Source organism: Silurus meridionalis, chromosome 4 (assembly GCF_014805685.1).
Source record: "Silurus meridionalis isolate SWU-2019-XX chromosome 4, ASM1480568v1, whole genome shotgun sequence".
NCBI lineage: Eukaryota > Metazoa > Chordata > Actinopteri > Siluriformes > Siluridae > Silurus > Silurus meridionalis.
Genome location: NC_060887.1, coordinates 983,862 through 1,010,326, shown reverse-complemented (window position 1 = coordinate 1,010,326; position 26,465 = coordinate 983,862). Strand labels below are relative to the sequence as shown.

The 26,465-nt window shown below is 37.7% G+C and overlaps 1 protein-coding gene, 1 long non-coding RNA gene and 1 other non-coding gene across 4 annotated transcripts in view; 1 reads left to right on the top strand and 2 right to left on the bottom strand.

Annotated features, from left to right (window-relative positions):
* Window positions 1-26,465, top strand: part of LOC124384638 (eukaryotic translation initiation factor 4 gamma 3-like) — a 1,295,064-nt gene that overhangs the window by 647,661 nt on the left and 620,938 nt on the right. The window lies entirely within an intron of this gene.
* On the bottom strand, window positions 7,483-7,555 carry trnav-uac. Its single transcript has one exon. It is a non-coding gene; the product is annotated as a tRNA-Val (tRNA).
* On the bottom strand, window positions 18,310-19,244 carry LOC124384734. The gene is made up of 3 exons (XR_006925548.1): window positions 19,053-19,244; window positions 18,870-18,977; window positions 18,310-18,357 (listed from the first exon to the last, which is right to left on the bottom strand). It is a non-coding gene; the product is annotated as an uncharacterized LOC124384734 (long non-coding RNA).

Genomic DNA, 26,465 nt, shown 5'->3' with positions numbered 1-26,465 from the left:
ATATTAAAATGAAGGTTAAAAGTAAAACTAAATTAAAATTCAATTTATTTATTTCAATAACTCCATTCAGTTTGATCAATTCAGTTATTCAAAATCCTATAATAATTTCAAATCTTTTATATCAGTTCAAGTAACTCAGTTCAAAAGAGTTAAATAATAAAGTCCAGAAGAGTTGGTTCACTGGTTTCCACTATTTCCACTATCGTTCGACACTCAGTCTATTTTTACAACTATTTGTACACATTACAAACTGTGTACTCACCAAAATCCAAAGAAATAAACATGTAGGTATGTATTTTATCCTCTTTGACTTTATTTTCTTGCTCTGAATTATGCTGCTGCTCATCTCTTCCATACATCATACATTCTTATAGGAAAACCAAGGACCAATTAACATCTGTTTACAGGCTGCATTTGGCCCTGGGACCAGATTTTGGATCCCCCTGAGATAACTAGAGTGCTCATGGAGAAGTTATTTCCAAATCTCCCAAAACACACTGAATTTGAAGATTAATTCTATTTTTCTAATGTCTTTTACAGCTTACCAGTGTGTCATTATAATAATGACACACATGATAATTGACAAATAAATTCTCCAATACACTCATCCAGACAGGTAGGTTCATATCTGTATTGTATTGTATTGTATTGTATTGTATTGTATTGTATTGTATTGTATTGTATTGTATTGTATTGTATTGTATTGTATTGTATTGTATTGTATGTTGTATGCTCAAAGAAAAACTAAAACAAATAGAAGACAGAAAAATAAATTGGGGAAAAAGAAAATTACTTTAAATTGGTTTTCATAGAACATGTAGGAATTTAAAGCAGAAGTCAGAAAAACACAGGTAGGGACGGGACAGAACTCACTATTTCTAGTGTGTTAAAACAAATCCAGACATGGATGGTTGCCCAACGAGGAGAGACCCCCAGCACATCAGGCACAGCGAAGTCAACAGACAGCCCAAGCAACTGCTCCGGCACTTGGAGACTCACCATGACGCTGATGCACCATGTTTGTATTCAGATCTAACAGCATTTGCAAACTTCTTTTCTTTCTTGCAGTGAAGAATCACTTACACTCTGTTTGCTCTCTAATCAGACTGACGACATAAATGAGGTTGGAATGAACACAGAAGTGAAGTCGAAGTAGATTCTAAGTAAAACTCACAAACATGCATGAGGTTGTTTATCATTCATGGTGAGATGTTCAGCTCTGCATAGATCACTTTCTAAATGTGTGAGAGATCAGTGGAAAGATTTTGGGCCCTGGATAAAAAAATGTAAGGAAACAACACGCTGGGAACCGAACCTCAGACCCCACTGTAATGTAGAACACAGACACACTGTATGACATTAAATCAGTTCACATTTATTAACAACATCCCGACTTCCCAAGCCATGGCATAATGACACCAGACTCTTTCTCCAAATAATTATAGAGGATCCTCACATACACAAAGATTCTGTATCTAAAATGCAATTTGTACAACAGGTAAAATTCTTGGGGCATCTGATATCAGAACAATGTAAATAAAATAAAATTCAATATATTTATTTCAGTAACACCATTCAGTTTGATCAATTCAGTTATTCAAAATCCTATAATAATTTCAAATCTTTTATATCAGTTCAAGTAACTCAGTTCAAAAGAGTTAAATAATAAAGTCCAGAAGAGTCGGTTCACTGGTTTCCACTATTTCCACTATCATACGACACTCAGTCACATGACGGTAATGAAACAGTTCCTCATCGTCATTATCACACAATATGAACAGTTCAGACTCATAAACACGTTACTGATCAACCAACACACATCTTTACCTTTTAATACCACAAAACTCATCAGAATCCCATTGTTCAAGATCTGAGTTTGCATTTTCTCTCACACAATGACATCAGTACACATCTAATTCCATATACAACCATTTTTACACATTACAAACTGTGTACTCACCAAAATCCAAAGAAATAAACATGTAGGTATGTATTTTATCCTCTTTGACTTTATTTTCTTGCTCTAAATTATGCTGCTGCTCATCTCTTCCATAAATCATACATTCTTATAGGGAAACCAAGGACCAATTAACAACTTCTTTTCTTTCTTGCAGTGAAGAATCACTTACACTCTGTTTGCTCTCTAATCAGACTGACGACATAAATGAGGTTGGAATGAACACAGAAGTGAAGTCGAAGTAGATTCTAAATAAAACTCACAAACATGCATGAGGTTGTTCACCATTCATGGTGAGATGTTCAGCTCTGCATAGATCACTTTCTAAATGTGTGAGAGATCAGTGGAAAGATTTTGGGCCCTGGATAAAAGAATGTAAGGAAACAACACGCTGGGAACCGAACCTCAGACCCCACTGTAATGTAGAACACAGACACACTGTATGACATTAAATCAGTTCACATTTATTAACAACATCCCGACTTCCCAAGCCATGGCATAATGACACCAGACTCTTTCTCCAAATAATTATAGAGGATCCTCACATACACAAAGCTTCTGTGTCTAAACTGCAATTTCTTGGGGCATCTGATATCAGAACAATGTAAAACTTAAAAGAAAAAAAAAAAGGCAGGCAAAATATCCCTGTGCCCAAGACCAAGGAACAGCTCATGTATTTCCTAGGAATGTGGTTGCAGGAATTTTCAAGACTGGAAACTTCCCATATGAATTATCAGGAATATTTAGGTATTAACAGGAATTAATGGAAATAAAGTTGGAATTTACAGAATTGCAAGTTATCCTATAACAGGGAACTTAAATGTAGTTAAAAAATAACTTGCTTGATAATCAACCAGATTGAATGCAGTTTCAGTTGAATTTCTACCTGCACATTCATCAATCACATGCACACAGCACACTTACTGCAGGGCTCCTGAGACCGTACCCCTACATGCACTGTGTTTTCTTCATGTAAACAATGAGTCACGCCTCAAAAAAGGTTAAAACCACTGCCTTATGGGTAATAAAAGACCAATAATCAGGATCTCAGGTCTACATTCCTTACTATTGAAGTCAACAGGACCAATACAGAACAGTTCATCAGACAGGAAGTCACTTATAGTTACTCAAGTACAGTAACAGTACATTTACTCAAACACTTTACATCACACACACACACACACACACACACACACACACACACACACACACACACACACACACACACACACACACACACACACACACACACACACACACACACACACACACACACACACACACACACACACACACACACACACACACACACACACACACACACACACACACACACACACACACACACACACACACACACACACACACACACACACACACACACACACACACACACACACACACACACCGCTGCTCCATCCAGCAGTAGTGTTCAGGTGTTGTGAGGTGAATCCAGTGTTAACCCTGTCAGAATAACTGCTGAAAGATCATCCACTTTCTTGTGCCAATCCATGTGATTAATTATAAAGTACAGATGTTTAAGTGAATCAGGTTCTGCCCACATTAACTGTCAGCTATATTGCTTTCAGAGCTCAAAATGAACAAAGCACTAAAGCTGCAAGAAAATACCTCAACTTCAGTTTCTGTCAAATTCCTTTTCTTTAAGGACATCAAACATCACTGACTTTACTAAAGTGGATTTCAAGAAAAAAAATGCCATCATTGAATGCTCTCTGTGATGAAGAGACATTAGACATGATTGAAATTCAAAATCTTTATTTATTTAATAGTGTTTATTGTGTCTCGCTGTAGTAAAAGTGTTCAGACTCTCTGTTTCTCTTGTCTTCTTCTTTTTTTTCTATTTCTCCTTTTCTTTTGAATGTTTTCTTGTCTCAGCTGAGCAACAATTTCCTCCCATCGCTCTCGGACTCTCATATAATGATCTGTTTTATTCTCTGAAGTCTTCTTTTCTTCCTCACAGAGATTCTGGGTATCCTGGAGCCCCCTGTTGGTCTGAAGCTGTAAGTTGTTCCTCTCCTCTATGTCAAGTTTAGTTTTCTCTCTTTCGTCCTCTTGTTTTTCTTTAAAGTCCAACGTGGGCTCAAACTGAGCAACACGTTCCTCCAGTCGCTCTTTCTCTCTGATCAAATGATCTCTCTCCTGCTCTGCACTATTTTTACTTTCTCACAGTGATTCTGAGTATCCTGGAGCTCCATGGTGGTCTGTTCCAAAGTGACCTCAAGCTGAGCAACATGTTCCTCCAGTTTCTTTTGCTCTCTCGTCCAGCTCTTTCTCTCACATTCCACATTTTTCTCCAGTTCCTCATGGATTTTTAGGGAAGACTGGAGCTCCATGGTGGTCTATTCCAAAGTGGCCTCAAGCTGAGCAACATGTTCCTCCACTTTCTTTTGTTCTCTGTCCAGCTCTCTCTCTCACAGTCCACAGTTTTCTCCAGTTCCTCATTGATTTTCAGGGAAGACTGGAGCTCCATGGTGGTCTGATCCAAAGTGACCTCAAGCTGAGCAACACGTTCCTCCAGTTGTTTTTGTTCTCTCGCCCAGCTCTGGCTTCTCTCAGTTATATTCTGTTTCTGCTGCTTTCGCTCAGAAGCCAAAGTAGCCTCCAGCTTTTGCACCGTCTGTAGCAGAATGGCTTTCTCTTCTTTCTCTTCTGTTATCTTCTCTATCATTAGAAGAAAATGCATCCAAGTCTTTCACTACTTTCTCCATGTGTTCCAGCTTCTCCTTCATTTCAGCAATCTGCTTAGTTTTCTTTGTTCTTCTGCTTTGAAAAATTCTCTTAACCTTCTGAAGAGCTCCATGTTTATGCCTCTTTACTCACAAGCAAAAACCTTGGAAATGAGAGAAACAGAGACGTTCCCAATTATAGACGTTGCCTTACTGTGACGTCACAGGAGATGCCCGCCCTCCGTCTGTGGCGTAACCCGGTCTCTCTTAACCTGACACTATGCGCATGCGCACATTACAGAGGTAAGAGCGGATAAAATATCATGTCTTCACAGCTTTTCTGTTGTTCCTGAGAGAAGAGCGATATTACAGTCATAAATAAGATAAAACGGCTGTAAACTGTGTATAAAGCGAGTGAATCCGAGTTGAGAACCGGAAGTTGACCGGAGTGACTCTATGAATGTTGCAGAATCATAAATGACCAGTAGGTGGCAGTGTGATGTGTATTAGAGCTCACTGTCACAGCAGGTAATTAGAAGTAGTGGAGCTCTAATGACGTCATTAATAGCGAGGACAAGACACACAGCAGTTTGGGATTCTTTTATTGACTTTATTGATTAATTGATTTGGAGTATGATTGTGTTTCTGATCAAAGTAAGTTCATGTGTATGGAGTAAAACAACCTGTACATTTCTCACTTCCAGACAGTATTATGAGATGTTCATCTGCTGGAAGTTCATGTTTAATGCTGCATGTTTTATAGGATTTATGAGCTGGAATAAATGTCCAAAAACCTCAATTCAACACTGAGTGATTTTTGTAGTTTGGTAGATATTAGATCTTTTGATGTATTATTCTTTTTTAAATATCTGTGTTTTAAATACACATTTATAAATATCAAGGCTTTTACTGGGTAATAAATTAAAAACATAAAGTCATAATTTACTGAAATGAAATTGAAAACATCAAAATACAACAAAAATAAATAAAATGACTATCAATATGTTTAAAACTAGAATAAATCTGTTTCAGACAGTTAAATACAGTGCAGTATTACAGCCTTATTTCATGTTCATTTTATAAACACAGTTTGTCATTATAATATTAATAATAATAATAATAATAATAATAATAATAATAATAATAATAATAATAATAATAATACTTTATTGCAATAGGGTGCTTTAGTACCTAAAGGTCTACATTTAAACATACTTTTATATTCTAAAATTATACATTTTATGATTATTATTATATGAAGATTTCCACATTTATATGATTTATCCTACAGATTAATCACTATAAAGAAAATAGAAACATACACAAGAATGTTATTAACAACTTGTACACTGTACTGCACGATCCATGTGGAATATAATGTGCATATAATAATGAATATTGTGAATGTAAACAAACATTCAGCAGTAGTTGAAAAAAATCAGGTCAGTCTCTGAGCATAAGCACTGAATCACTTGGAATTTACTCGCTCAATAATAAAAACTCTTTGCTATAGTTGTGAGGTGACTGATACACAAAGCCATGGAGCAGTTGGACACTGGGGAGACAATCAGATGAATGAAAGTAGAAAATGTGATAAAACCCTAAAGTTTATTGTGAGATTTGAGTCGTGATCGTTCAGATGCACAGTGTAGCAGCAATGACACAAACTTCACTTCACAACAAGAGCAAAAATACATGAATGAAAAAATGAATGAACTTAAAATTCATCAAATGGAAAAAAAATCCAATGTTATTTAAACTTTGGAGAAAAATCTTATATTCTGTTAATCAATTCTCTCATACTGACCACTGGATGTTCTACGGCACCTCATGGTAAAGACTCTCTGATGACAGGAGACTCCACCATGATGCCGAGGCGATAAGAAGATCAGTAACATCCTGACACTGAGTTACAGTACAGTGGTCAGGGTCATACAGAGGTTTTCCAAGACGTGTTCCACTCAGAACAGACCTCACAAGGGTCCATCAAAGAAGTCGAGTCCTCGTGCTGTCGTCAGGTGCAGAAGCTGCTTCAGAAAACAGACACACGAGTGCTGCAGCATCGCTTTAATCACTTCTTATTTCAAGAAATCTTACCAAGTGTAATTATTTTACTGCACTGGCAAATCATTTGACTTGTTTCTAGTCTGTAGAGTTTCTTCTTAAATCATGCTTTTATTTCTTTATTTTGACGGATATTTTTGCAGTGGACGTCATAATGTGTGCTGTGTGTTTTATCCCTGACCACCGAGCACCATAGAGTGAATAAAATGTATTAATATTCTTCATTCATACAATTCGTACAAGATGATTCATACAAATCAATACAATTCATTTTAGAACTGTATTAATAGTGTAAAGAGTAAAGTTTGAAGTCATCGAGGATGTAACACGACTTTAAAAAAGAGCTGGAATAAATAGAGTGAGAACAGCAGCCGCTGCACAGACTCAGATCACACACTCTCATACAGTATTAGAAAAGCACTTGTATTCCTCTCAACCGAGAACAGAAAGCTGAGGGTACATTGGGAACAAGTTTCCCAAAACTGTATAGTTGCAATCTGGAAAACATATTGCCTGAATCATTATTTCTGCTCATTTATGCTGTGCAGATGATTGTGTGGATCCATAGGGTAGTGGTCGTCACATCTGCTTTACACACAGAAGGTCCTTCCAGTGGAACCATGCAGGTTGCAAACATGAGTGAGGTTTATATATTACTCACAAATTGTTACTCAATCCTGGAAATAAATAAACAGTTTTGCATGTTTCTGCATTGTGGTTGAAACAGAAATGGAGGAAAAGCATTCCAAAATTAGAATCAGAGACTCAAGGGCATGGCTCCACTGGGGGTCAAACCCAGGACCTTCTGCGTGTAAAGCAGACGTGATGACCGCTACACTATGGAACCTGCTGCTGAGAAGGTTGATGTCCAATGTGCATAAATAGAAACATATCTCTCAAAATCTAACTGGAAAAATATAAATTAAACTTAGAAAATTCACTGACTCAAATGTCACAATCATCTCCACTGTTTTGAGCGTGTTAAGCTCCAGGTTTTTATGACTGCACCATGTCTCTCAGGTCTTTCTTCACTGAAGCAGGGTCGTTGGCTGAAAACAGATTTTCTGTTTTTGATTGACTGCTACACCATGGAATCTGGAATATTTTTCAGACAACATTTTACTTTCACTCATTACATTTTTACACAAATATCTGTCATTTTTACTTCTTACATTTTCAAAACCGGCTCGTTACTTTGTTTTAATCCATTGATTTGGTTAAATGTCAATATTTTTTATTTTTTTACCGAGCAAACCATTTCCTGTCATTGTGCGCCTTTTTCAATCCACTGGTGTATAATGTCCTGCCTCTCACTCACCACAGATGTAGACTAGTTTACGAAGCTAAGAATCAGCAGGCAGAAAACAAGAAGTAAAGCTGTGCTTTTGTAAAATAAAGTAAACAGACAGGGGGCGCTCTCTGTGCGAAATGTGCGATTATGTTGAGATAAAATATTTAATTTGATTGACAGCCCTAATATTAATATGATGTGAGGTCCAGTTACCAACGTGACACTAAAACAGGTAGAAGTAGCAGCTACTTTTAACTTAAGTACATGTCAGAGCCAAAACTTCTTTATACTTTTTTACTCAAGTGAAAGTTATCAGTACTTTAACTTTTACCTGAGTATTTTAAAACATGAGTATCTGTACTTCTACTTAAGTAAAGGATGTGTGTACTTTTGCCACCTCTGGTACAGTATGAGGTAATGGTCTGTGATGTCATCACTCTGAGGTAAAATATCTATATCAGTGACGTCTGCTCCGTGGGATATTATTAAGTCTATTAAGGGTCCGTGGTGCCCCGGTGCCGGAGGGAACGATACCTGGGCGGGCCGTGTAGTAGGTGAGCTGGGCCAGAGCAGAGAGACAAGCGGAGTTGAGGTGCTGGGAGCATTAGTTTCAAGAATTTACCTGGGACGAGTGAGCATCCGTCCGTAATGTTTCCAGCACCTCTTTCCACTCTCGCAGCTGGGCATGCTTTGCATGTAGATCGCAAATCTGTTTCTCCAAAGCCTCCAGCTCCAACTCCACCGTTTGCAACTCAAAGGAGTCCTCACCTGTGCTCAAAGGCAGACACACAACCGACATAGTGCTTATAATCACGAACAGATTTAAGAAAAAATGTGAGGCAATGAATGTAGTCAACACTAGTGGTAGTCGAGTTAACGAGCTACAGGCACAAGTCAGGAAGACAAAAAACAATTCAGGTTGATTTAAAGAGGAAAAAGAGATTTATAAATAGTAAAGTTTAGTTTGAAAATGCCAACAAAAATACAAACACGGAACTCGCGGCAAACAAGTCAAACACAGGAAGCTACATCACAGGAAAGTGAATAAAGCGTGAACACGTTTCTTCATGCCAGTTTTGTTATGAACATCATTATAGTTAGGACTGAAAACGAGGACATAAAGAGAGTGTAATGGCTGCATTTCCAGACTTATTGAAGGAAAATATGTACACTGGAGATCAAAATTAGAGAACAATTTATAAACAATTGAACAATTCTGAAATAATGTCATCTTCACTGCTCAACAGTTGAAGGAGTTTTGTCCTGTCTATACCATGCTACCAGAACACCTTTTCCACAAAATAACTAAGGCATTTAAAAAACATTATTTTGCAGAAAACACACTGATCAAAATTAGAGAACACTTTCAGATACCTCCCAGTTATTTGTGTAATCTGGCACCTGGTGCTAATTTCCTTGATTATCTGTTAACCTCTATTTAACTGGCAGCCTAACTTCCAGTTTCACTGACTCTGCAAGATGGTGGGCGTTCTAAAGTGACTGAACAGCAGGTTGTCCAGATGAAGGCCAAAGGAATGACCCTATCAGCCATAGCAAGACAAGTTGGTCGTTCCAAATATGTGATTTCAAGAATATTGAATCTTTACAACATCACAAACTCATTCAAGTCTGCCAAGAAGGCTGGTCGTCCACGGAAGACAAATACAAGAGAGGACAGGATACTGCGGAGGATCTCAATGGGCAATCGTTTCCACACTGCAGCTGGAATTGCTCACCAGTTCAGTGCTGAACAGGGTAAGGATCTGTCTCGTCATACAGTGTCTCGACGTTTAAGAGCATTAGGACTGAAAGCCCACTCTGCACAGTACAAACCCAAATAACCTGCAGGATTTCATCTTCATGATCACAACACTTCAAACAAAACATCTACAGTACATACAGGATTCAGGGCCATTTTTCTAGATTGATATTTGAAGGTAATTTTGTATTATTTATATTAGGAGTCTTTAATGCATATGTTTAAAAAATGACCATGTTACTGTATGTACAATGATACTAATTGTGTTCATGTATTGCAAACACTTAATTAGGAACACATAATGTGTGTGTGTGTGTGTGTGTGTGTGTGTGTGTGTGTGTGTGTGTGTGTGTGTGTGTGTGTGTGTGTGTGTAATTATTTGTACAAAGAGTTCCGTCTCATCACTTTCATTATTTTAGATCAAACATGTGCCCTACTACTATCAGGTCAAATACAATGTACTCGTAGGAAAAACACAAAAACAAAGTGTCCAAAACTTACGACCACCAGGCTGAAATAGTCCACGAGAAACAAAACAGAGTAAGAACAGGAGCTTTGAGGGTTGGGATTTGGACTGTAGTTTATGTTAACAGTCTGCTACACTGACTCAGGACTACAGTTTGTATCTGATCATCACTTCACCTCAACATCATTTAGCTGTAATAAATGGACATTCAGTGAAACCCAGATGAGGACGGGTTCCTCTTGAGTCTGGTTCCTCTCAAGGTTTCTTCCTTATGCCGTCTCGGGAGTTTTTCTCGCCATAGTCGGCACCGCTTGTTCATCAGAGACAAACTTACACATAAACATCTCATTTATTTTTATCACCACATTATCTGTGTAAAGCTGCTTCGAGACAATGTTCATTGTTAAAAACGCAATACAAATAAAAATAAATTGAAAATCTGGTTTTGTTGAAATAACAGGTTAACAGATGATAACTGGATAAATAACTAATGAATAAAAGCTCCATCCAGCCAATTAACATGCAAACTGCAGAAACACTTCATATAAACAGAATGTAGAATCACTGAAAGCATTTTAAATGAGATTCATTTGTCTGTTTTGTGTACATACAGGATTCAGGGCCATTTTTCTAGATTGATATTTGAAGGTAATTTTGTATTAAAATAATATTTTGCAGTGTGTTTGTGCTTTAAGTGCTTTGGGACTCAAGTCTCCAGCTGGTCATGTGACCAGAGTGATGTGTACAGAATCGATTTTATGATGTCATAATACAAATTTGAGTATCTCATTGACAACCACCAAACAAACAAACAGCAGCAAGAAGCAGCAGCGATTAGCAGCAACCAAGAAAAATTTTGAAGATTTTCAAAATTTGATGGAAATTTTGCCAAAAAGATTTATGGCTCCATGAATTAATAAATAGAAACATTAAGATTTATAATCAAATCGAATCCACATGTCAAGATGTGATCATAACCTTTGGTAAAATAAAAGCTGATTCTTTTATGTAAAACACTATTTGTCAACAAACATTAGGGACCTTTGGGTCTTCAATATCAAGGTTTACATCAAATGTTAGGATCTTTTAGAGATCTTTTCCAAACATTGGAGCATTAATTGTTTTTGTAATTAAACCAACATGCTTTTTATTATTAAACTTCTCTCTGGACACGCACTGTGGGCGTGTCTCTGTTTATTCAGGTCTGTGCGGCAGTAATGGCGAGTCGAGGCGAGAGCAAGACGAGTTTCTCAAAGTGGAAATATGCTCATTATTTCACTTTAGTTGAGTATAAAGACAAAAACTTTTTAGTCTAATGTAAGCTGTGTCTTTCTGGTTCGAAGCTCGTATCTACTGCGATAACAACACCTCCAGAAACTCCATGCCTGAGGAGCTAGAAGCTAGAAGCTAACCCGGTGTTCTGTTCTACATTGTTGATAGTTTTCATACTTCAGCTGTGAAAGGAACATGTTTAAGAGCTCAACACAACAGCTTTTATGATGCAGAAGCCACTTTAGTTTTGTTTTAAGTCAGTTTTGTGTTTGTAGACCATAACGCGTAAAAGGGCATTAATGGGAACATTAAAGAAGGTTCTTTTAAGAGGTAATAATCACTTAGTAATAAATAGAGTAGAATAGGGTCTGACTAATGTTATGAGTGTGTAGGAGAAACAAAAACAAGGCAGACTTAAGCATGTTTATTGGGAAAGAAGAGTTTGTGGGCCATTGCTGCTGCAGAAGACATGGGTGAGCAATCAGGATCAGACTCAGGGGAAGATATGGGAGGATAATAATAATGATCAGGTGAGAGAACGGGGGAAGTAGGAGAATAATCAGTAGGGGACCAACATGAAGGATAAGGAGGAGATGGTAGAGTTGATGCAGGAATGAGGGAGTCGTCATAGTCTTCATTGTTGGTCTGTGTCACCTGATGATAAACAGCAGGAAGGTCAGACGAGGTCTGTGTGCCCATATCACGTGTAAAAGTATTCTTCACGATGCGAGGAGGCAGACAGGGGTTCTCTGGAACAGCTGGAGTAGAGAGATGTTTAATAAATGGAGCAATCTCAGTGGTGAGGAAGAAGAGCTGAAATTGACGATACTGTCGGAGGAGAACGCTCCTAAGAGCTGTCCCAGAACGTCTGTGAGATGGAGCTGAATAAAAGAAACCAACAGAGATACGATGTAAAAGGGTGAAATCACAATGACTAAATATAAAAATGTATATGTTCATGTGGGGACAAAAGTAACAAGATTATAAATCAGGGGTCACCAACCTTTTTGACAACGAGAGCTACTTCTTGGGTACCGACTAATGTGAAGGGCTACCAGTTTGATACACACTTCTGAGATAAAAGATGTGCTCAGTTAATCTTTAATTATTATTTAATTATTACCTTTAGTTATTATTAATAATTAATGATATATATCAGGTTGTCAAACTTAATTGCACAGGGGGCCAAAACTTAAAGCCCACTTTAGGTTGCGGGCCGAACAGGATAAACATTTATTGAACACACTAAAACAATGTTTTTTGAACATAAATATTAATAAAAACAGACAGGAAAATTATTCCAGAATAAATAAAAATTTAAGTTTAAATAACCTAAAATATTTTGCTCTCCATAAAATATATCATCAAAAACATCATTCTGAGAAACCAAGAGCAATTGGAGAAACATGAAGCTCAGCTGAGGGCACTTTGGGTTCTGACTATGAGAAACAGAAAGCTGAACCTCTACAAGCCCAAAGAGTCGCAGAAAATCTCTAAAGAAACAAAGATTCTTAGGTGAGGGAAGAAAAAATGAGGATGGAAACCCGAGAGTGACTGGAGGAAGCTGTACAGCTGTTCAGCAATATGACTTCAGCACTAGAGAAAGAACTATTTATTATATTAATTTTAATAATTCAGTCCATTCAGTTTGGTCAATTCAGTTCAAAAAGATTCGATTCGATGATTTCGACTCCTTAGATTCAGTTCAAGTGACTCGGTTCAAGAGTTCAGTTCGGTCACTTCTATTCAAAACAATGAGGTCGACCGAGACTGAGTCCATAGATAGTTTAAGAAATTTCCTTTCAGCAGTCTCTCAAAAGAAACCAGCAGGTGATCAGAATGTTCCTACTCTGTTCCTGGGTTAGTTTCAGGGTTCACCTCAGTCAGCTTCATCTGGTCATTTATGATTCTACAACATTCATATAGTCACTCGGGTCAACTTCCGGATTGTGTGTAATCTTCCCTCTGTAATCTGTACATGCGCAGAGTGTGTGTGTGTGTGTGTGTGTGTGTGTGTGTGTGTGTATGTGTGTGTGAGAGAGAGAGAGATAGATAGAAAGAGAGAGAGAGAAATAAAGTGAGTGACATGATGATGTCATCGGCAGAGGGCGGGGCATCTAGGTGTGATGTCACAGTGTGACACGTCTATATAATTCAAAGCGTGCTTTTGTTTCTCATTTGTGAATTTACCAATTGTAAGTAAAGAGACACTAAAATTGACAACCACCAAACAAACAAACAGCAGCAAGAAGCAGCAGCGATTAGCAGCAACTAAAAAAACATTACAAATCCTCTTCTATTGAACATTTCTTTATACAGGTACCTGGTAAGTCGTCTAAATAATTATGGTAGAATATTGTAGATTATTTAGTAGAAGACTCGAAAAGTACAAAGTCATTATTTAGCGACATTAGCATGGGTAACTAGCCGGCTAGCTAAGCTTAGCTTTTATAGTTTAGCTTTTTATATTAATCCAACAAATGTACCTAATAATTAGTATAGAATCTATTAGATACAATGAAGTAGCTTAATTTAACCTATTTATCCCATATTTTAATCAAACTCATGTAACCTGTTTACTCCAAGTATAATTAACATAATATACTAATAAATAGAGTAGAATAGGGTCAGACTGGGACTACAATTTTAATAATCCTTGCAGCCGTGGCATGTTTTATCTGTTGTGGAATTCCTTGTCATTGTTTAGACAATACGTACAGCTCCCAGTGTATAAAATTACAGGTGAAGAGTCTTCTACAGAAAACATCTCCACAGATATGGATCAAAACATCTATGTGGATTTGGATGGAGGGATTATGGCCCTAGTCAATAAGAAAAAATGACTGTAACAAACGTTTCCTTATAACTAAATGCACTAAACTCTCTCTATGCTTTAATTCTGATTCTTTGATTATATTGTATAAATCATGTTGTTGTTGTGTGTATTTTATGCTGTGTGCAGGAACATGGCAGAGTTTGAATATATAAGGCGTCTGCATCAACGCACGTGTGCGTACAGGGAAGCATGTGCTGAGGGGTATCGCTTCAACTTTGACACTTTAGAAGCTCCCTGCAATGCTTGTTTTACCCTCGTGTCCATTTTTCCCCAGCATTGCCTGTGGTGTGCGCAGCAGCCCACCTGTCCTTTAGGTGAACGGTGCCGTAATGGACCCCGTGAGTGGTACAGGTTTCCTCCGGAAAAGGACGAATTCGTTTGGGAAACTGATGCGGACCGGTTCAGACCAGTGATGGACATTCTGCTCCACGCTGACATGTTCTCCCCAGAGGGAATGTGGCTAGATTCCATCCAGAACTCTGTCTATGATCTTCCTGCAGGACTTCAGCTGATCACCCGTATCTATCATGTGCGTAGGGTTATTACCCTTGCCCAATCTTTTGGAGTTCCTTCACGTTTACTGGTTGCTCCGACCACTCACAGTTTTCTCTTCACGGAATTCGTCATGCAAAGCACCTTTGTAACATACTACACCATCACCTTCTGTGGCTATGTTCTATGGACAACTGAACCAGCGAAACATCGTGATTGGAATTGTCGTCCTATCCTTTGTCGCAAATCTTACATAATCACAACAGACTCAATGGTATTCTCATCGAATCTTCACAGTGGTCATTCCAGGCGTCAGAATGCGGTATGGTCTGCACTAAAGTCTCACAGTTCTATATCTGTTCCCCTGCCGCTGGATCAGAAGACTATCACCCATTCCAGTAAAAAAGTAAAAGAGAAAAAAAGGCAAGTGAGTCTGGACATCAAGGACAGGAACTGAAAACTAAACCTCTCCATGTCCAATAATAATTAATAAAATCAATAAAAATCTAAAATATGAAATCACTTGTTTATTGAAGTGTTCGACATCATTTAAATCCTGATTCTAAATCAGTGTTTCTCAACTGGAGGATGCTTTTAAGCTAAATAATTAAAATCCACATGATAAACTTTGTCACAAAAAATGTGACAAAAGTAAAATTGCACAATTATTAAAAGATAAAGTTAAACCATGATTTTTGTCTTCCTTACAAAAGCCGTATGACCTCCTCATGGATTCTTGCATCTTGTTGATATCGCTCTTGTGGGGCAGGGGGCTGTGGCTCGGGGTCATAGAAATGTAGAAATATAGAAATCTGTCAGCTGATACATCCAGAGCTCCACATCTGCATTTAAGGAGGTGAGGAGCGTCTGAGGGGTGAAGCCTCTGTCACCTGTCATATTATAGACTACATCAGGACAATGTTTACAATTTCTACATGTTGTTAAAGTCACCAAGAAGCCAGTCATCACGTCCTGCAGCTGCCTGTAGTCTGTTCCCTACACTGCTATGTGTCAGGATAAAGGAATCATGTGCTGAAGCAGGTCAGTGTGCCACAGTGAAGGAAAACCTGATGTATCGACTACCCACCTTAATAATAACATCCAAAATGACAGGCATTATGACACTCAGGGGCAGATACCAGACCTATAGCATGAGATTAAAGAGAATTATATTATATCTAAAAAAGGTCTTTGTGAAAAAGTTAATTATATATAATATTTATATAAAGTATTTCCCTGTCTGCCATTTCCCACTAAAACAACCTGTTGTCATTAACCCCAGAGTGGTGAGGACCTGTATTTGGACGGGGATGGCATGGTTCCGGTGTGTTTCCCTCTGTAGTACTGGACCCAATTCAGCACATAGATCCAGGAGCACAGCTGTAGGAATCTAAATCAGCTTATTATCCAGTCATCATCATGGGCCCAGAAATCATCATGGTCCCTGGAGACTCTTTTTCTCCTTAATCTTCCATTGGCGTAATCCTCCAGCAGTGCCATCATGCAGCATTACACACGGGGGTCACCACAGCATTTATATGTTTACAGTAATTACACTGATCATTAACACTGTGATTCTGGTCGGTATATAAGGAAGTGCTGAATGTGTGATTAGAATCAGCAGTAATGAAGCAGTAATGAGCACAACATCTCTTATTCTTGAAGGCTGATTTATCAAGGGTAATAAATGTGTCAGAAGAACAGACAGCCAAGAGATGAAGTTGTGGATGGGACAGAGGGTCATGAAGCGCCCATTAAAGAATTACATGCTACTTTTAGAGAATAATGAGGAATGTGGGCGTTACACATGTAGCTGAAGAGGGTTTATAAAGACTGTGTGTGGACTGTGTTATTGCAAACTTCCATGTAAATTTATTTCTACTGCATAAAGTCTTAAACTTTAACACCTCAATCCTGGATCCTGAACTTCCTCCAGTAGCTGTGTCGGTCATTGGTAACCCGAATCTCGACCAATCCAGTATGAATTGGAACGATATGGTTATTTTATATTTACTTTTATTTTTGTTTTCATATTTACTATTTATTTTTTAAAGGACTTATCATGAAAACTTTTCTATTTACATTGGAGTCCTCTTCTAATTTTGGAATTCCTATTGTCCATTTATGTTACAAGCACAATGCGGAAACAAGAAAAGCTGTTTATTTATTTTCATGATTGAGTAACAATTTGTGACAAATACATAAACCTCATTCATGTTTGACAGGATTTTAAGTTCTTTTCAAATATCGATTCGAGGTTTTCCAGATTGCAACTATACAGTTTTGGGAAACTTGTTCCCAATGTACCCTCAGCTTTCTGTTCTCGGTTGAGAGGAATACAAGTGCTTTTTAAATACTGTAGTACATGATTAGTTCATTAATATGAGAAAGATTAATCCTCATCATGTAAAATCAGTTTCAGCCAACGACCCTGCTTCAGTGAAGAAAGACCTGAGAGACATGGTGCAGTCATAAAAACCTGGAGCTTAACACGCTCAAAACAGTGGAGATGATTGTGAGACTGAGAGTTGAGGATGTGAGCTGTGTGAAGCTGGAGATCAATAGTCTGTTAAGGGGTGGGAAGAGGGGAAAAGAAAGGGAAGAAGGGAATAGAGGAAAAAGAGAAAGGAAATGGATAGATGATGGACATTTGTTATGGTTTTTGGCAGATCGATGTTTATAAATCCCCCAATAGTGCACAAAAATACTGATAATGTGAATGAAAATACATCACTTGTCACTCATGTTAATTAATATCTGTATGATTTGACTAATTTTTCCAATAAAGGGGCATAAAATGGATGTATATTTATTTTCTTAATGTACTTATTTAACCTTTAACATTTTTAACAAAACTTTATTATATAGCACATGTTTTGTATTTATTTATTTATATTCTACTTAATAATAATAATAATAATAATAATAATAATAATAATAATAATAATAATAAAGATGATAATGGGTTCAGCAGGTTCACAGAATAATTCACGAGTCACTGTTTTATGAATGATAAAACATTTTATTTTTAATTACTGAAAATGCTACAAAAATGTCAAATGATAAATTATAATAGATGCAAACACACAAAAATACAAATATTACAAAACGATGTATATATTAATAAAGATTATTTAACAATAGATATAATCAAATACAATGATAAAAAATCCCTAATTGGGATTAAAACAACAACCTAATCATAAATAACTATATTATAATAGTAGTAAATCCACACAAATAAACAGTAAAATGAGTCGCTCAAAACACCAGCAAGAAATAATTAAAGGAGCAGAACTGGAAGAAACAGCAGGACTGGATGCAGATGAAGGACTGGATGAAGGAGATGGACTTTGACTACTAGGCTGTAAAGACACATATTGTATATTATGAACTTAAACATAATGATGATGATAATGACATATAAAGGTCTTTTTAAATGACATAAAAGTGCAGGCTGTATAATGGTGGGGGTGGAGGTAGGGGGCGCTACAGCAGTAGGAGTGGAGTAAAGCAGGTGGAACACTTACGACCTGGTAAAAGAACAATAAAGAGTGTGGAACACAGGTTTTATTTACCTTTTAGTCTTGATATTTTTTACAGATTTAAATAAGAAGAAACATTGAAAATCTAACATTCACACATTAATATGTTTAATCCACAATCATCTCTGTACACTAGTGAGAGTCTGAGGGCAGAAGTGAAGTGAAATGAAGATCTATAAATATAACACACTTTAACACACTTGAGCAAAAACCAAAGTCTTTTACAATGATCTCAGTGCTTCCACTATTTGATCACTGGATGAGAAATGGGAATAGATAAAGCAGATATTGTTCTATATGATTAGGGATGTAAACTGTAGCAGCGGTGCGCGAGTGGAGGTGTGAGGAAACTCTGGCGGGCGCTAAAGAGAGGATATTAAAAATAAATATTGCAACAAGTATTTCTGCATCCCACAGCAGAGGACATTTAAAGCACATGAGTGTGGTCACAAATATAGTTGTGCAGGTCCACAGTGATGTGACATGAAAGAGATGATCACCTGAAAGTCTGAAATGAACACTTTAGGAGGGTGGAATCCACAAAGACGTTTCTGTGGTCCACCGGAAAGTTTCGACTGGTCGTGGACCTGCACTGGACATTTCTCACTCTGTACAAATAAAGACCTTTAGGTTATGGTACCTGTGTTTAATCATGTTCTCATACACATTTTAACAGCACAAACCTTATAAAACAGATCCAACCATTTCTTCTGACTAGGAGCAGGTGTGTTTCCAGCTTCAGAGCCAAACCGCCGCAGACGAGACGTCCACTCATCGTCCTCTACCGCCGCAGACGAGACGTCCACTCATCGTCCTCTACCGCCGCAGACGAGACGTCCACTCATCGTCCTCTACCGCCGCAGACGAGACGTCCACTCATCGTCCTCTACCGCCGCAGACGAGACGTCCACTCATCGTCCTCTACCGCCGCAGACGAGACGTCCACTCATCGTCCTCTACCGCCGCAGACGAGACGTCCACACATCGTCCTCTACCGCCGCAGACGAGACGTCCACTCATCGTCCTTTAAAGCCTTGTGTGAAACAAACACAAACAAACAAACACAGTAACGTAATGAATGTACAACAGTTTCTTTAAAGATCTTGTTTGTAATATTGTACATCATAATAGACGACAGCATGAAAGTGATGCAACATACTGCACTGATGAGCTCAGGAAAAAACACATTAATGTAAATGTAATGCACGTATGAGAAACTTTTTTTACAGATACTTGAATCTGTTGTTGTTTCTGTCAGTAATTTAGTACATAATAAGAGACATTATGTTTTGACTGCGGCCCGTGTGCTGGTGCTTTCATGTAACAGGGTGGAGCAGGTAATCGCTGAGTCTCGGCCGTGTGCGTGTGTGGTCACGTGACAGCACATGTTAAAATCCTCACGTTTGTCAAACAGGGCGGTGAGACCCTCAGTCTAAATATCATGAGATGTAAAACAGTTTTGCACCTTTCACACTGCGCTGAAACAAATAAACCCCTTTGGATTTCACATCCAACACCTTAAACTCTCGGCCATTACATTAAATCTCATTAAAAGTCATCATGTAAGAGTTCTTGCCTCAGCTGAATACCGCACTTCCTAAATATTCTGAGTTAATGCTCTGAATGTCCTGAATAATGTGTCTGATTTTAACCGAGTGACAAAAAAAGAAACAAATTCACTGCAATATTTCACACAGAGCAACATGTTGTTCTACAGACACCGTATTGTTCCTGTTGTCGAGCTCAGTAAGTAGAGCATGAGACACTTCATCTTAGGGTATTTAATTCCTTCCCCACATTGGGCAAGAAAAGCTTTTGCACTGGCGCACTGAGATGACAAAAGTTTGTGTTTATCACGGTGACACCACTAAATCTGATCCACACAAAACGGGCTGAACGCCCACACAAACGTTACAGACACGTTCCACACAAACGTTACAGACACGTTCCACACAAACGTTACAGACACGTTCCACACAAACGTTACAGACACGTTCCACACAAACGTTACAGACACGTTCCACACAAACGTTACAGACACGTTCTACTCAGTTCATTTCTTCAAAATCTGTGTTTTTCTGTAAATATGGGGTGCTGTGTGTACATTATTGAGGAAAAGAAATGAACTTAAATGATTTTAGCAAATGGCTGCAATATAACAGAGTGAAAATTTGAGGGGTCTGAATACTTTCCGTACCCACTGTATACAATCAATACATAGATAGATACATACAATCAATAGAACCACATGGTATTAAACTGAGCGTTTGTGTGTGTGTGTGTGTGTGTGTGTGTGTGTGTGTGTGTGTGTTTTGTTGTTAATGTTGTGTGCTTGTAGATCTGGTCTTTACTCACAGATGCTGAAGGAGCTTTTACTGAATTCTAAACTTGTGCTGGTTTCTCCTCCACAGCTGGAACTTGAGCTGCAGCTGGTTTCTCCTCCACAGCTGGAACTTGAGCTGCAGCTGGTTTCTCCTCCACAGCTGGAACTTGAGCTGCAGCTGGTTTCTCCTCCACAGCTGGAACTTGAGCTGCAGCTGGTTTCTCCTCCACAGCTGGAACTTGAGCTGCAGCTGGTTTCTCCTCCACAGCTGGAACTTGAGCTGGGTGGTGGTGCATGGCCGTTCTTAGTTGGTGGAGCAATTTGTCTGGTTAAATCCGATAACGATCAAAACTCCGGCATGCTAAATAGTTACGCGGCCCCTCGTGATCGGCGTCCAACTTCTTAGAGGGACAAGTGTTTGGACTGTGGGTGTGGTGGTTCCTCTCAGTCTCGTGCTCCTTACGAGATTAAAGTGTTGGATGGAGCTGTAACACAACAGAGACACTGCTCTTACACACTGCTGTTAGTCTTTATGCCGACACCAGCAAAATTACCCCCTGATGCTGACTGAAATCCCCTCATATGACCAAACCCACACTTTATATTAATAGATTTCACTTTATAGCTGTTAAAAAGTTTGCCGTCAAGATTCTCTTTTGCCAAATTTGCCACCTCTCTTTATTCTCTTTGAAACACTGAGTTTATTATTTATTATTAGAGCTGCAACAACTAATCTAATCAATAATGAAATTGGTTGTGAGCGAATGCTGTGATCCTCATCATGTGAAAATGGTGTAGTTTAATGAAGTGTTATTGTGTAAACTGTTTGTTTGTAACTTCGGGACTCGCACTGGATCTGTTCTGTCGTGACTCGCGAGCATCAGGTTGCGCAATCGACTCGATCACATCATCATGATGATTTAATTAAAACGGTGCGAACAAACACTAAATCTAAAAGCAGTAAATAACAGCATTTGTACACTGATGCATATTTTTCCTTTTTTTATACATTAAGTCTGTTAACTTGCTGCGTTTCTCCGTTTCATTCTCTTTTTATAGCATTTGTCTACAACAGTAACTTATCTGTTCTAAAAAGTGATTTACTGCGGCTTTACTACGTTCAAATGCTTGTTTTCAATTTTTATATATTTAATGTATGCATATCATTTCATTATTATGCAAAATTGTATTTATTATATATTCTAGATGTTTATATTTTCACAACTGAACAAAATTACTGTAGTTTTTTAAACAAAAATGATATAAAAATTTTTATAATATTTTATATAGATTTTTAAGTATGTTTGCCAACTTGCCATCTGTAAAATATAATACAAATGTTGATTTACACAAATTGCTTCATCTTTCATACTTAAATGATTTTGTATGATTAATGATATACAGTTATAATAAACAAAACATCTCATTATAAGTTTGTTTTTTATCCAGTTAATCTAAAAAAAATCATTAGATTAATTGATTACCAAAATAGCTAGTTGCAATGTCTATAATTATTGTAATTACAATTATTATTGATAAACAAATCCCCCATAAAAGCCTCAAACAGGTGGAAAGGTGATCAGGAGCATCAGTACCGAGTGAAGAGAAGAAAAGTGATCTGTTCATCATTTATTGTCTAATCCTGATCATTAACATCAAATTCATGGACTTGCAGGAAAAAATGAAAAAAAGAAATGTTGCAGTGAGCAGAAATGGAGCTTTCGGCTAATAGTGTAGGAGAACATCATCATTAGCCTCATGCTAGCCGGGTTTGCTAGCGCTGTTTTTGTGTTAACTAGTTTCTTGGAATATTTGACACAAATTGACCAAAAGACGAATACATTCAATTATTCTTTATTACGATATTTATAATTTATTTATAGCTCACTAAATGTAGAATATTTAACCTGCGGATGAAACCTATTGAAGCTAAGATTAGTTAGCCGGCTAGTTAGCCTAGCTCAGTGGTTCTTAAAGTGTGAGTCTCGGTGTTGAAAAGAGAATTAAACCCATAAAGACTAGAAAGTCACCGTTACAGGGGTCTTACAGTCGCTCCATCCCGGCAGAGGGTCTTCATCCTCCACCTGGAACACGGAGTTTCTCCCGGAGCTCATTACTGATGATGCAGAGTAGTGATGAGTCGGTTATGAACGATTCCTTGATTCTGAACGAGTCTTTAATGTGACTCAGAAGAACGATTCGTCTCTAAGAGTGATATTTTCTACTGGACGCGCGTTCGTTCATTTTCATAAATGAGATTCAAAGAACCGAGTCACTAAAATGATCCGATCTTCCCATCACTTTTACAGCAAAGGCGTGTTGATACTAGAAGCTCCGCCTCTCTGGTTGCGTCCGCATCCGTGATTGGTGCAGCAATTTTCCATTACACACTAATCAATAGAAACCAAAACAGAACTACAGTGGTACTTTGACCTACGAGTGCATTAATGTACGAGTTTTCCGAATCGGCGGTCACTCGGTCGATTTCTTGCTTTGTTACGCGAGCAAAAAATTGAGGTACGAGCTCGAAACGCCGCTGCTAGATGGCGAAACAAAGTGAGAAAGCGAAGATTGTGACTAAAATTAAGATAAGCAAAGAAAATTAAAAGTTTAGGGATACGTAGTGTACAAGAGTGATAGAGAGTAGCAAAAATTGAGTTTTCCATCCTCCGCCGCTTATCACCCCCGCACCACTCCACGGCATTTTCTTTAGCTAAGGTCGTCTCATCTCCAAGGAAAATACACTGAATAAAACCTTATTATATCTTTACATACTCTTTCTATTATGTTTTATACAAGATTTGTTATTTAGAAATGTATTTTCTTAATTTAATAAAATGAAACATAAAACGGGGGTCATTTTGAGGGTTGGAAAAGGTTTAATGCCATTTTAAGTGTTTTCAATGGGAAAAATTGATTTGATGTGCGAGCAATTTGAGATACGAGCTCATCCACGGAACGATAAAACTCTTAGGTCAAGGTACCACTGTACACGCCACAAAGCCATGCCCTGTTTCCATGAAAACCAGTACACAAACAATCTCTTTATCTGGTGACCGGACAATCAAGACTGCTTGTGGATAATTTTTGAAATATTTAATAAAACACACTTTATATAAAAAAGACAAGTAAGTTTCTATTACTGTTTTACTTTATTTATGCTGATTATTTTCCTGTAATATCACATTCCCAATGTATTATCTATACTGTAGAATTGTCTGTCATGTAATTTGATCACATTTGATCCATGTAAATCTCTGTAAACAAAATCAACAAGTGATAAACTGCACAGGAAAATCTAGTGTTCTATCTAAATCTTTTCTTTTCCACAAAAATGCTTTAAATGCTTTATGTATTAAAAACCAGCTTCTGCCTTCAGTGTGTAAGAGAGTAAAAGCACATTATTACTGCATGATACAATTCTGTCAAATCAATTTGATCTCAGCATAAATCACCAATGTAAACATTCTAATGAACCTACATGTGTCAGGTAGGTACATGTGTGATAACAGTCAGGAGTTTGAGTCTGGAAAAACTGTGTGCTTGTGTGTCAGTTGTCAAATCTCCTCTCCCAGGAAATCAAACCCAGACCATCCTGAGAGCAAAGAGATCTGCATCAGACATGCCCCCACCCAGTGCTGCTAAAAAGCCTGCTCGATGCTGCAGCTCACAAACACACAAAACATTCCCTCATCACTAGTGCATTTAAAACACTGCAGGATTCCTGTGATGAGGTTTTATCTCCAAACTGGATTGATGCACTACTTGAGAAGATCAAGGCGGAGAAACAGTCTATGGGACATGAACTCCTGCAGTCTCTCTGTAGGGTTTATGTGGGATTGTGTCAACAGTGAGGAGACTCTCATAAAGCACATGCCCTCGCCTACAGACTTCTTAAAGAAGGTGAGATTATATTGACATTTCATTATATATTTACTAAAAATGATCCGGACAGTGATATAAAGAAGCCAATTGTGTTCTGTTTTTGGTTTTGTGTTTCTTCCTATAAAGTGTATTTTAAATCTGTGGTATCGTTTTGTTTCCTTCACAGACTCTTCTGAAGCCCCAAAACTGATAATGGTCATGGTGACAGCATGGCCAAGTGTTTTCTCCTGTAACAGCCCTTTATGCAGAGCCGTTCACATCGTGTGCAGAATGAAGGCATACGGAAAGATTTATTATTTGCTCAGCAAATCTCTGCACTGGGATACGGTAAGTAGCTGATTCTCATCACAACAGTCATCAGAACAGTCATTAAACATCGTTTTTCAACTGGAGTTTTCATGTGTTTTACTGCACACTTAATCTACTTTTAATGTCCAATGTCCATGTGATCTATGGAGCACATTCATTATAAATTCATGTTAAATTTAATTAATAAGTATTTTATTTTTTTCTTAAAAAATTCAAGCTGAAAGTGTTACAGGACATCGCTATTGTAGTCTTTTTTTTATTAGTGTGAGTAAACGCTGATAACCAGCAGCAAAGAAACTGCACTTAACTCCAGTGTTAATGTCGCTGTTTATGACAAAATGATCAGATTAGTGCAATAAACATGCAAGCAAAAAAATCTGTGTTTTTAATAATATCATTAAAGGATCAAATAAACACGTCCTTTATCAATCTTTATCTTTATTCTCTGATTTTAGTTCTCTATCAACAGGAAAGTGCTTCAGCAAGTCCTAATTTTATGATGGATTTTGTGTGCAGATTTGCCGTGGGAGCTGCAGCTCGCAGTGGTTTATGCCACTCATGATCTGGCACCCAGCAGCCCCAAAGTCGCTCTGAACACTTTGGAATCGTGGAAGAAAGACCTCACAAAGCCGTTCCTCCAGCCGTCTCTCCAAGTGCCTGAAGCAGATCAGCTTTCTCTGTTCTCACATAAATACAAAAAAGATTATTACAGCAAATAATGTTTAATAGATATTATAATTTTTTTTATATATTTTTGTACATAAATAAAATACATAATAGATCTGCACAGTGATATTGATCGTCTCTTTACAGTGGTGAGTCGTGCTTTTCACACCCAATCATCTGCCTTCAGTCCCAATCATCCTCTTAAGAACATCAATATGATGCCACAGCTGTAGAAACCATCATTATTATACAGCATATAATACATGCAGTATAACAGAGCGCATACAGATTCTTGTGATTTTCCCTGCATTACAGTTTTCCTGGTGTTTTGAAATTAAGTCAAATTGTGTGTTTTTGTACAGATTCTACAAAGAAAATGCAAAAGTATAAATGGTTTAAGAAAAAACTTGGGTTGACCTTTATATAATGTCCTTTATACTGAAAAAACCTTCAAAATGAGCGTGTTAATAACACGTTAACCCAAATTCATTTTAACAGCACTAATATTATTAATGCACAATTAATGCAGCACGCATTTCTTCATTTTTATTAAAAATTAAAACCTTTAACGCAACACATTTATTCACAACGTTCTTTCCTTTACTCAGATAGTTATATTTTATCATGCCGAACAAAATCTTAAATCTTGGAGAGGATTTCCATACGAACTACGATGCCCATGGGGTCTTTTTCTGATCAGGGAAGAATCACAGCACGTGTTCTTATTCAGTTTAATGCAGATAACAGACACGTATATATACACACACTGGAAAAAACCTGACCTAAAACTGTTTCTGATTGGGTGAGAAGACGTAGTAACCAGAGATATGTGAGCCCAGACAAGGGCATTCCTTACATACTCACATCGTAAAGAACCTATAGACACTGAACAGACAACATAAGAATGTGTTTA